At 42.3% G+C, this 13,175-nt stretch overlaps 1 long non-coding RNA gene across 1 annotated transcript; it reads right to left on the bottom strand.

Annotated features, from left to right (window-relative positions):
* Window positions 1–594: 594 nt before the first annotated feature.
* Window positions 595–9,116, bottom strand: LOC111949080 (uncharacterized). Its single transcript, XR_002875111.2, has 3 exons — window positions 8,979–9,116; window positions 2,725–2,763; window positions 595–731 (listed from the first exon to the last, which is right to left on the bottom strand). It is a non-coding gene; the product is annotated as an uncharacterized LOC111949080 (long non-coding RNA).
* Between the last annotated feature and the right edge of the window lie 4,059 nt (window positions 9,117–13,175).

The raw sequence follows: 13,175 nt of genomic DNA, 5'->3' as shown, positions 1-13,175 counted from the left end.
TTAAAGTCCCAGCACCGGGGAGGGAGGAAGAGAGGGGAAAATAGAAGTGAAAAACAAGAAGTTTATAAATAAAGAAATTAGAGTGCTTGGCATCCGGCCGGCTGATTGGCTGAGACACAAGTCAGGCAGATCTGGGCCACAGTTGCACTCATTGTTCAGTGAGCTTTACCACAGAGTCCAACCCAGCGACAGCAATGAATGTTGATTGTGACCTTTGGTCTTTGGGTACAGTGGAAACAGAGTGGCACTTGTGGAAATACGAGCTTCGCCCTGTCTTTGCATCCGGTGGCCACTTTCCCTTTCGTGGCTAAATTCTTCGCTCATTGGTGACGTCTGAGCGAGCCGCAGGGCACAGTCAACGGTCGATGGTTTTTTTCTCGTATGTACCAAACTCACCGACAGCGTTGAATGTTCGCCGAGGCAGGCGGGATGGCAGCTGCGACCCTGAGCTGAGCTGACAGGGAGGGCAGGCGGTGGAGGAGCGAGAAGGGACAGTCGGGCAAAGCCAGGGACTGAGATGTCGCCGGAATCACAAATTTAGGTTGTGCAACACAAGCATGTGAGGACAGATGACAGAGTGCGTTGTTATTCCGCGGGGCAGTGACAGTTCTGATCACATTGTACACAAAAGACATAACTAGGTAAGTTTAGACGTGGACCTCTACCGTCTCCCAGAAAGTTGAAGTCTTTCCAGGAAGTTGAAGTCTTTGGAGAGCCGGCTGCAACAGTAACTGAAAAACAAACAAGTAAGAAATTGTCGGCACCAAAATATACCTTTTTTTTAATCTTAAAAACTTGAGAAAACGTTTCTATTATGTTGACATCTGAGGTTGGAGCCGCAGTGTTGTTGCTCTTATTAGATAAAGAGAGACCTGGCTGTGGACAAGATGGCGCCTGACATCATCAGATGGAAGCAAAAATTATACAACTTACCCCATCCCTAATCCTAAACCTAACCCAAACTCTAACCAGAAAACCCAAAACTCAACTGTTAGGGTCACCAACTTAAAAATACAGTTTTTTACAAGTGTTGTGGGGGGACTTCCAGTTCTGGAGGTTGATGTCTGCAACCATATCCTCTTGATTAGATCAGGAAACTAAAAATTTTTAAACAATTAGTTCATTGCTACTAGGGTCATTGGACATGAAAATCTGTTTTTATTGTTTCAAATTGCCTAAATCAGGACATCGAGAGCAGAAAACAACGCTCGTGTCCCACTAAGCAGCTTCTTTCAGACCCCCCCCCCCCCCCCCCCTTCTTTGCCACAGCCTGTGAGCCCCCATTATCAGAAGCAGGCCAAAGCTGGCAGTGCTGGTTGCACAGAGAGCAAAAGATTGACGTCAGAATGACAAACGCTGATCCGCAGTCATTCATCCCCCCGTTTCCTCAGCTTGGGGTGCTGATGTCATTGTGCAAGCTAGGCCTGCATCCATTACTCAACCGGGGCAGGCATGCATCTAGCTCGCATGAGAAGAAACCGGTTACAATAGATGAGTAATGTGTCACATTATTGCAGCTGTAATTCAGAAAGTCATAAAACAGACAGAGGGGTTTTTGTTGGGTGCATATGCAGGATCTTAGAATTACTGCCTCTGCATTCTCTCCCGACAAGCGTCCCTCTTTGTCCATTCAACCAATTAGACCATGCAAACTACAAGGAAAACAACGGCTTTTTTACATTTTCAATATCGCAGCTACCGGGTAAACTTATATAAAAACAATCGCCCGTATTCTGATATCACGTGAGGTGGATCTCTCTCCTCTCGCCCCCCCGGAGCAGCCCCAGACTAAAATTATACGGCATATTACATCCACCCCACTCCATCACAGTCACAAACACACACTTACACTTCAACCCACAATGAGACATTAAATGAAAAATAGACAGAGGGTCGAGGGAAAGGAGAAAAGGGGGCTTTGCCATGGCAACCCCAGTGTCAGGCAGCCATTTCTGCTTAATCCCCTCCAGTTCAATGTCGCGCCCTCTGAGGGGACCCCCTCTCAACAGCTGAATATTTCTTTTGTGTTGAGAGTCTCTGCGGGCGTATGTGTGTGTGTGTGTGACCAAGAGGTGGTGGGGGGACTGGATTTAAAGTGTGCAGTGGGGGTTATAGCTAACCCATCTTAAATGGGGGGCAAGCTGCAGGTCATAGAGTCTCAACATAACACTGGATCTACAAACCAGAGATCAAAACCCACACATACTCAGAGACACTTGCATATTAGCTGCAACATGTATTCAACTAAACTCTGTATCGATGGCAGGAGATAATCTTTTGAAATTGCCGTTAATTACACCATATGGCAAACAGCCGGGCCTTTCCTCTCCAAGCCTATCGCCAACACACCCCACACTTTTTTTTCTGTTCAGAAACTCTCTCGCTCTTTCCTGAGCAGGCCACTCTATATTTCTGACAAAAGCAGGTTCAGAGGAGTAGGTGGGGAGAGGCGTCAGCTGCTAGACAAAATAAAAAGGCCTCTATTTGTTCCTGACAATAAATGTCCCCGTCTTTGGAGCTCCTCCACAGCTGCAGCCGGATAGGCTTTAATTTCTAACTGCAGACTAATAGAGACCAATTTCTCCTTCCTGTACTGTAAGCTGATTTACTAAATGGGGATAAAACTGGAGCTTTGTGCACATCTTTCAAAGCAGCAACTCTTTCGAGAAAAATATGCCAGAGTGTGAGATTAACAAAAACTTTTACAAATTTGCTGCGACGTACCTGGTTGAAATGATGAAGTCACAGGTACTGAGTCCAAACCTGAAAGGAAACAAAAGTAATCACAAATGAGAAAAAAAGGCCGACATGGGAGTTTGCACAGAAACAACACAAAAAAATAGCTCAGTTTTTGATTTTCACTAAGTTTCCTCATCAACAGAAGATTAATGTCCAGCGCATCCCCCGGAAATCCCAAAGCACACTTCCCCGGAGGCTGAGCGATGGAAGCTGGCACAGGAAGTGCCAGGGCTTTGTCTCTGGGTGGTCTGATGTGGTCGTGGGTGAGGTTTTAATGTAGCTGCATGTCCACTCTGGTATATACTGTACATTAAGCCATAATGACTAACAGACCTGCAGTCTGCCTGTAAGGGCCTCAAATTCTGCTTTGTGCCTACATGTGCAAATATGCTATGTTTTAATAGCAGTTCTCAGCCTTTATGTGAAGTTGCTGTGGTTCTCCCTAAAAAAAAAAAAAACTAAACCTGGATTTTTCATCCAGAAAGAAAAATACAAATCTGAGCAGTTCCAGTCCCCTTCATGGATTGATCATTGCCCTTTGTGGGCCGATTACATGAAACAGGGATAAATCAGTTTAAGATATGGTCAATAATTACAGGTTCTTTGGCTGGTTTTCTACCATATGTGGATCTAGGCTAGCAAAACATCTGGTTAGGGTATTATGAGTGCCACAGGCTATGAATGTAATTTAGAAAATGCATTGCCCGGCAAACCTGGGTGAAGTTTTTTTGACTCCATTTGTATGTTTTGCAGCTTTCAGGGTATTCATTTTCTGTCTACTCTCCCCATTTCATTCAGCTTTTCTAACAGAGGGCCTCAAAGGTTCACGAATGAAAAGAAAGTAGACCCTTCTGCCTCACAGCCTCCTCAATGCACATTTAAATTAACAATGCTTGAGCTAAAACTGATTTAACAAGCATTAGAAAACTGTTAAAAGTGATCTGTGCCAGTCTAGTCTATTAGAGAGCAAAGGGCACATTGTAACACTAGGTGCTGAGTCTGTTCAACAAGTGCAAAGACATAAAGCAAAAAGGCACTGAGTTAGTGCCCTGCGACTGATTGGCAGGGTGGGGTCACAGGGTGACCCCTAACCTTTTTAACCTTAAGGAATGTTGTCACGCTGGTGCGTGTATTGTTCCAGCCTCCCCGAGGCCAGCCGAGGCGAGCGTCAAATGAATGTGAGCGATGAATGTTCCTGAGGGTCCCTGTACCCCCCCTTAAAATCTCTTCTTTCTTCCTCTAATCCTTTCTTTTCTGCTCCTCATCCCTAAAACTTCAGCAAACAAAAGCTATCGACAGGAATGAGAGTGGCCGTTGTTGATGCCCTTAAGTGCACATGCGCACAGAGGAGACGTCGTCGCCAGGTCGGGCCCTATGAGAAAGATGCCATCAAATAAGCGTTTGAAAATGCTGAAATTAGTTCTAATACATTCTCCATGCAGTTCTGAGAGAACTGCGCATCTTTCAGCGGCCCGACTGTCTAACCCAGGAGGAATCCATTCCCCGTACAGGAAATCTGACAGATGAGAGGCTTCGACAGACAATTATTGGCCAGGTACGTCCTTTACACCCACCTAGGGCTGGCCAGAGGAAATAGAAGGGGGGATTTATTATGTCATAAAAAAGTGCCAGCAGAGAGGTGCCTGAGAACAGGTTGTCTCTAGAGCTGAAGTCATAAAAGACTCCTGCAGCTTCCGCTCCCTCCCCCTGACTACCACAAGAGATGATGACAGAAGACTGAACAGTCAGTTAGGGTGAGCAGAGAAATGCAAAAAACATGTGCTGCTAAAAAAAAAAAAAAAAAAAGTAACCCAGAATTTTTGATACAACTTCAAAAAAGTACGTTAAATGTGGAAAGTTTTAATGCGTTGGGGTTTTACAGTAATTCATATACGTTTTTGACAAAACAGAGTAGAATGCATATGATGTCAAAAAAGGGGAACATTTGCGAGACCGTGAAGAAACTGTCGGCCTCACTGCAAAAACTGAATCTTGTGAAAGTAAAAAGAAAAATTGTTTTATTTTGTCTCGCAGGAAAAATAATTTGATCAATAGCAAAATAATCTTAGTTCAAGAAAACATTTCTTAGTGACTAGAATGTTTTTTATTCAAATAAGAAAGTTTGGTAAGACCATTTTCTTTCCTCATTGGCAGATTTTTTTTTGCCTTTTATTTTAAGAATGTTTTACTTATTTCTACTGAGTTTTTGCAGTGTATGTATTTATTTTCCCATAAATGAATGATTTTATTGCAACAAAAAATTATCTGTTTCAAATTATGAAAAGAAAACTTGCTTGACATCATGATACTTTATGAAATTAACCTTAATAAGAAAAAGAGTTTGCTCTATTTTCAAGGAAAACTGCATCATTTGAATATTGAAAAAAAAAAAAAAAAGATTTCTCCACAACATAATCTCAGTAAAAGAGTTGCCTTTATGGTCTGCTTATTGCTGATAAATATCTTATCTATTTGTGAAGTCGTCTTTTTCCTTTCCTCTTCACCCAATTTTGCATCATGCTATCTTTCTACAAGAAGATGGAGATGCACCCTTAAAGTCTCTGAGCTTGTTAAAGAAAAAGGGGAGAGGAGAGAAGGCGGTTATTTGCTCTGCAGCCTCGCTAAGGAGGTTTCCGATTGTAAACAGGAGTGGTAGCGCAGCCCCGTTTCCTTTCATCCTTCTCCTTGAGGCATGCTGCCTTTGTCTCACAGAGGACAGAACAACCAACTTCCCAGCTACGCTGCACTGGTCAAATACCTGGGAACTACCACTGGCCTGGTGGGAAAAAAAGAGCAAGGGAGGAAGAAAGAGGAATGACAGAAAGATGGAGAAAAGGGATGAGGTGTAAGCATTGGACAAAGGCACTCTAGCGATTAAAAATATATAAAACATCACAAAAAAGAGAGGTGGTCTAAAACCAATTTGACAAAAAAAAGAAAACTTGTTGATTTAACAAAAGACACTTTTTCTGTTCTTTGCATGAATTTTTTTAAAGTTAGCTATAGTGGAAAACTGATTTTTTTTTTACCTCCCTCCCCTTTCCTGCTCTGCATTTTCACGCCAGCTCAGCAGAACGAAGGGGGTTCCTGTATGCGAGGACATGTTTGGAGGTGAAAGGAGTTTAAGTCCTCCCCAAACCCAACCGCAGGCGCCTGAATGTAAAGCTGTACGTTTCAGTCCCCACAGACTGCCGCAGCAACCAAACCCACTGTCACACATCATAAAGCAAAGCTCAAGCAGCAGGACTGAAATGAAAGCCAGGGGCGGGGGCAGATAAAGCAAAATAAGGACAAAACAGAAGGGGGGGAAAAAGGAGTTTGCACATTTTTAAACTCCTAAAGATAAGGGTGACAAAATGCTTTTGCAAAAACTCTAAGGACGTGTCACTACAAAAATAAAAAATAGATTTAAACAGAAATGTATGTGTAAAAATAACATGCTGCTAAAGTATAATCCTAAATTTCCGTATCTTATTTCAAGTTTTTGCTTAACTGTAGAGAGAGTAAAGTTTATTTTCAAATAGTCCACAAAGAATGCCTGTCATTTCCTGGCGTTTCCCACTTCCATATGAAAGCCCCCTTCCCTTAAGGAACAATGGGAAAGATTCCAAAATTTCCACGGGGAGTGTCTGGCACAGTGATACAATAAGAGAGCATGTTGTGACAGAATTGAGACAGCCTGTTCCTCTTCACTGTGACGAGATTTTGTGTGTAAATGAGCAGCACAGAATTTGTTCTTCATATCTTTACTGACATATTTGGATTCATCTTAATCACGCGCTATAGAGACTAAAATTCAAGTGCTAGCAATCATTCCTTAAAATACAAAAAGTATATGCTTGGTTGTAATGTTTTTTTCTAAAGCTTGTAGGTGTTTGAAGCCTAAACTTTTCTTGTAACGGACAAAAATATGCACACAAACTCGCACATGGCGCTAGAGTATCATAATTACCCCAAAGAGTGCATTCGGTTCAGAAGTGGAAAGAGTTCAAATGTCATGTGCTTCTGATCGGACCAATGGGCTCTTGAAAGTCACCTGGCCTGACCCAAGAAGACCTGAGCCCTCGGCTAGACAAGAGGTCAGAGGTCATCCACTCATCTAGATAGGCTGTATGTCGCAACGCCCGAGGCTGGGGGACAGGGGTCTCCATTACCTAACCTTTCCATTTACCCTTCGCAAGCACAGGGGAGCACAAACACATCGTTTCCAATACAGGTTCCTGCTGATGTGAACTCACTGAGGCCTTAACTTCCATTCACCAGAGACACAGCAGCTTTTCAGCTGAGCAGCAGTGACGCTGTTAGTCTGAGATGGAAAGAAAACAACAACAAAATGTTTATTAGATAGAAATAATTTTCAGATCACAAACACATTTTGTATTTATTCTGTTTTTCTTAATGCATTTCAGCTTAAATATCAGCCAGTTGTGAGAAAGCGTTAAAAGTGTGATGGGACCCCCTGATGCTGCAAAAACATTTTCCCTGACAAAGACAAACTACAGCAACATTCATTTTTAATTCAAATTATTCTGTCTTAAAGGAGGCTGAATGAAGAGTAATGGAGGAACAACAGAGATCTGTGGCTGAGAGGCTCTCCGCTGTGATAGCAGGTTGCCTTTCGACATAATTGCAGGGTGCAGCTGATGAATCTCATCATATGTGATAATGAGTTACACAAGAATGATGATCATAGCTCCAGCAGGAGATAAGTCGGCATCCAAATGCTCCTCTGCGCACATTACAGCAGCAGCAGGAAGACTTCGGCTTTGCTCTGCTCACTCATCCCTTCCTGATGACTCTATAGGAAAGCAACTGGAAACTGAATTAAACAGACATACATTTGGATACTTGAGGATTTTTTGAGAGGGAACAGTAGGCTGCTGCTGTTTTCTTCATGAGGAAAATTTAGCTTTTCCCTAAGCAGGCCGGAAGTGAAGCTACATTGCAAATCACACCAGAATTTCTTACTTCATCACCCATTTTTATACAACAATTTCAAAGTGCTGTTTTCTATTAAAGTTGGCTCCAAATCCAGTAAACAGCAGTGCTGCTCTAAGCGTCTAGACCCAATGTATCCAGATGGCAGAGGAATTTATGGAGACTGCCTCATTAACCTTAAGGCATATTAGTGCTTGGCACTGCACATCGAGAGAGTAAGCAGCGCTTTTTCTCCTGCCTGCTTAAAAAGAGCTGCATAAATTACATGGGGATTCAAAGCTCTGAGCCACAGTTGCACCGCTGTGGCCATAAAACTGAATGCGGACAGCCCTGTGTTTGTTTGAATAACGTGCATCCTCTCAAAAGTGCCCACCCTGAAAATGGCAGTCTGGACTTTCTTCTTGCCTTATGCTGGAGGCCTAAATCCCGCCCGGAAGTCGGATGCGCAAAAACTGTTTCCGAGAATTTGGGATGCGCAAAGCCATGCACTCTCCTCTCCTCGCACTGTATTCTTTGTTTCAATTGAATAACACTCCAGATGGGCGTGAAGTGTGTATCACTCTCCTCTTGAGACGCGCGTTAAGTGCAGCACTTTGCTCCACTGCGCGAAACGTTTTTACGCACCCATCCACCCAGATCATGAGTCGCGCTCGGTGAGACTGAGAGACGCGTGGCCGTTTTGAAGGGATGACTGTCCGTTTTCTGCTCTTCATCATGTGTTTCTGGAGCAGCAGCGCTGCTGTAATGTCGATATCATGACAGATGGTCCATACAAAGCCGGTGCGCATTGTTCGGCTGCGAAAGAACCCAGCCGTCATCTTTCAGAGTTCCTACAAGGAGCGAGGAGACAGTCTGCTGATCGAAATTAATCGAAATTAGGGAGCCGTCCACAGGAATTCCTTTTAAGCTTAGATTGTTGAAACTTTTCCAGGAGGAGATGACAGCATCCGCACGTCGATCATACTTCAAAAGTTCTCTTTTGCGTGTGAATCATAACAGGAAATCATTGAAACGCAATTTTCCTTAAGGAGATATATTTGACACATGCAGGCGGACAGAGACACGCAGCCGCTTGGATGCGGGGCAGAGCGCCAAACCTAACCACAAAGAAAGAGATTGGCTGGCGGTCATTCTGTAGCGTCCCTCCCGATTTCCTGTTTTATTTTATTTTTTCTCAAATAAAGTCTAGTATTCACACGTGCATTTAAAAGCGTGGTGGTAATCATAGCAACAAACGCTGATAGATCGGAGAGCTGCGTCCTGATAAAAATAAAAGGCATTTCACACGGTGGCATACTCACCAGCCTTTCCTCTCTGTCCCATCCAGACAGACGGATTCGATGCCACGCTGCCTGCGTCTGACCTGGCATCATCTCCATCCGAGTTCAACTCCACAGCCAGCGCGCGCCTCCCTCCCAGCTCTGCAGATTACGTTTGAGGAACAGAAGGGATCGGCTCCGGTTTACAGGGATCACTGGAACGGCGCGGATTGGCTCCAAGAGGATAGCTTGATAAAAAATGCGCGCCTGCCATTGGCTGCCGGGCCAGCTGGGTGGGCAGGGATGGGAGTGGGGCCGTGCATTATTCAGGAGAACCCGACTGGGGAGCAGTTTGGGGGGGGGGGGGGGGGGGGGGGGGGGGGGCTTGGAGGGCAAAGCAGCATATGCAGACAATGCCCCCACTCTAAGATTTTCCTTTTTTGGTTTATGACGATAATCTTTGTATAAGGATAACGGTCAAATTGGAGTTTAAGTCTGAATAAGCTTTCAGGAGTTGAGTACACTCATTGGATCCTCTGGGAAAACTACCCCCCCCCCCCCCCAGCCACACAACCCTGATGTCAATTTTCCATTAGAAATATGATATTTGTGGGAAGAAATGAAAATGTGTCCTCTTTTTTGCAGTTTTACCTTCATTTCTTACATCCCAATGAGATACAATTTATGTTCTGAGCCAATCAGATGCCACAGAACAGCAATAAATAAATAAAACGTTGTCCCCAACTCTCAGGAAAAGTGTGCCAGAGCCTGTCTCTCTGCATAAAATAGGAACCCTGAGTGTGTTTCCGCTGCATGTAGGGTACTAGCAAAGAGCTGGAGCAGCACAATTCTCTCACACAGGAGCAGGGAAGGAAATAGTGCGTGGATAATTCTCTTTCTCAGATCCTCTGGTTGCTCCTCACTCAGAGACACAAGCGAATCGATACAACTCAAAGCTTTCTCGTGTTCCCGACTCCCATCAGTGCTGCCGTTGGAGTCCGCTTTCAGGGTTTGGTTTGAAACTTCACCACTTCTTTCTGTGAGGAAGTAATTACAATATTATATCACAGCTGGGGAGGCCTCTTAAACACACACCCTCTTTCAATCTCTCACACACACTTGTTCGAATCCACAGCACAGACAGGGAGTTGTTAACCTGTGCACTCGGTGGACAGAGAAATCCTAATAACCACAGTGGGGGCTCTGCTCTGACCAGTAGCCATGGTGATTGAACACATTTCTCCACATGGCAAAAAGGCTCTTCACAGGGCTTTATTAGGCCCAGACTGGTGGTCTTGGAAGGTAGCGCCACACTGAGGATCTCCCCTTTTTTGACACATTTACAGGAGTCCAAAGGAAGCAGTTTGACGACAGGTTTTCCCTTTTCTCCTGGAAAAAAACTCTCTCTCTGCTCTTGTCTGTGTTAAACCAGTGCAAATAGCATGTTCAAACTCAAACAAAGCAGCACATCATTGGATTATTGTGAGGCTAATTTGCATAACCTGTGGGAACGATTCTCTCTTAAGCACGGAGCCTAGATTTATTCAGCGTTCGGTCTAATTTCAAACATCCAAAGGAGAGCAACAGCCTTGGCTTGATTTCCTTAAAGCCTCTAATCTCTCCTTCCTCTTTATTTAGTCGGCAGCTTCAATCACGGCTCTTTCACAAATCCGTGTGGGTGTTCTGGCGTGCGCCTATCAAGTGAAAACCTTCATAATTTCATATTCAATACAGTTCATGTTTCGTTTACCTACAAAAAGTATCATATGCTTTTGTACGGATCTATGGAATTTGGTGCCGGCTGAGTGTTAAGGCACCGTCTCTGCCCCAATGTTTGTCTTCGCTTTGTGATTGAGGTGAAGGCTTTTCCATAGAGGGACAGCTCCTTTCTCTGAACTGCATAGGTCAGGTGAGTCTGTCCTGCAAGATCTGGGTTTCCTGTGGGGCGTCCCCTCAGATGATTACCTCAGTTCTGGCTGTGACCTTACAATGAAATTACCTCACTCAGATGACATCATGTGGTGTAACCCTTCTGAATAGCATTAGTAAAAGATTTCTGAAAAGGACAATTATTCTGTTGGGCTTCTTTCATGCTGGCATCAACCAGTGACCCTGAAAATGAACAATACGTCATTTGAAAACCCCTTAAACATGACAATGTTTTTAGATTCTTGAGGATTCCTTTAAAACTAAAATACGTTAGTAATTTTTTTGCCTGCAAGAAAATAAAACCATGAAAACAAAAATATATAAAATAAATTCAAGGGTTATGCTTTTGCTGTGAAATATGGATTTTGGAAAATTATAAAAACAAAAAATCTCTTTCAAAGTAATACAATTATTTGCCAGATGCTTGCACCATCAAGATCATTACCAATCTGCTTTTTATACCCCATTCTGACAAGATGCCATGTTTTAGCAAAGGCAAACAAAGGGTGATGGAAAAATAAATGCAGCAAGTGAAAATAAAATAAAATAAAAAAAACTATATTGCCTCGGAAAGCCAAAAACAAGGCTTTTTGTGACAGTTTTAGAAAATGCCTTGAGACTGGCCTCACACACAATGATTCTCCTGTTCTGGTTGTTATTTCGAAAACCCCAAAATTATCCATAAACGCCAAAAACGACTGAAGTTTAAGCAGATCATGAGACTGTGAGAACATGATCAGGTTTGATTGAATGCAATGAGAAATATATTTTAGGTTTTAGTTCAACTCAAAAATAATCAGAAAGTAATAAATCAGTAATGCCTTTTCAATCCATTAATCTCATTGCAAGTTCTATAATTTTCAGGATTTCCAGTAAAAAACAAAAGTGCTTTATTACCAGCAATATCTTCTTCTTTTCCTTTTGGCTTCTTCTTTCAGGGGTCGCCATGGCAAATCAGCTTCCCCCATCTAACCCTGTGTTCTGCATCCTTTACTCTAACACCAGCCTCCTTTACGTTCATTTCTCATGACTGAAATGACCAAAAAATGTCTTATTTTACTGGATGAAAATATCCACAATCTTTTAAATGTAATTTTTAAAAATCCTTTTTTTAAATTGACATTTTGTAATTTGTAAATTGACCATTTTTAATGGTCTTAAAGTCAGGCCTAAAATGTTGTTTTCCTAAAGTTATATGATTTTTGGTTGTATTTTTTTAATGAGTTTTCCATTGTTTGCTGCTCTAGTTCCATTTTTTGGTCATTTAGGTATCATTTTGCTCTGCCATGTCCTCTGAGGATTATGTGCAGCTTTGGCGTTTTATTGGAATTTGGGGTTTCTCTGTTGTGGCCTGTCATTTTCCCTAGATGTCCTCAGTTACCCTTATTGTCTCTCCAGAATGGCATTTAGCCACCTGTTCTCTGGTTGCCCACCTCATTACTCCCAGCACAGTTTTTCCTCCTGTTGTTTCTGCCACTCAAGATTTGTGGGTTTCATTGTTTGCAGTAGTGTAATTATAATGTGTGTATAGATTGTTTTTATACTGCTGGAGTTCCATTTTTATCTAATTTTCTTTGCTTTTTTCTGTTCTGTGTTTGAGCCTTTCAGTTACAGAACCAAATAAAAATCATGCGAATGTTAAAATGATAGAACCCCAAATTGTTTCCCCAGGCAAAAAAAAAAAAAAAAAATAGGTGCACACATCAGGCTGCATTGCATCTCTGTGGGATGAATCTATACCAGGGTGCTTCAGTCTCAAAAAGAATTTATTTTTCTGGGTCAATACCGTCATCATCATTTTTTGTCCAAAAGGCTTTTACATGGAATTATTCTAACTTAAATGACTCAACTTTTATTTCTGAAACAGCCATCAGATTAATAATACAGAAATAGTTTAATGAAAAATCAAAATAAAGTAAATTATTTATTAGAAAACACACAGAAATATCTAATTGGACACAGACTCCCACATTATTAACAGGATTTAAAGGGGTTGAGCTGAAACACAGTTCTTCTCAGCTATGCTAGATGTAGCACAACATTGTTGTTTCAGAGCCATTTACCAAAATAAAAGCCTCTAAATGCTGCAAACAACAGAAATTTTCAAGCCTTGAAATAGATTTGAATTTGCTTCACCTTGGAAGTCAACTTATGGCCTTATTTTGATATAAATATCTAATTCAAAGTCAATTTATAAAAACCCCAACAGTAAAAGTTGAAAGAACAAAAATTTGGGTTTAATTTGATGTTAAATGGACCCCCACCACTGCAGTAAAAAAATTGACATGATTTCTGCACCACTGCCAGGGG

This window comes from Oryzias latipes, chromosome 17, assembly GCF_053564925.1.
Source record: "Oryzias latipes strain Hd-rR chromosome 17, Olatipes_Hd-rR_3.1".
NCBI lineage: Eukaryota > Metazoa > Chordata > Actinopteri > Beloniformes > Adrianichthyidae > Oryzias > Oryzias latipes.
Note: the sequence above shows the minus strand (reverse complement) of the source record. Positions and strands in the feature narration are given on the sequence as shown.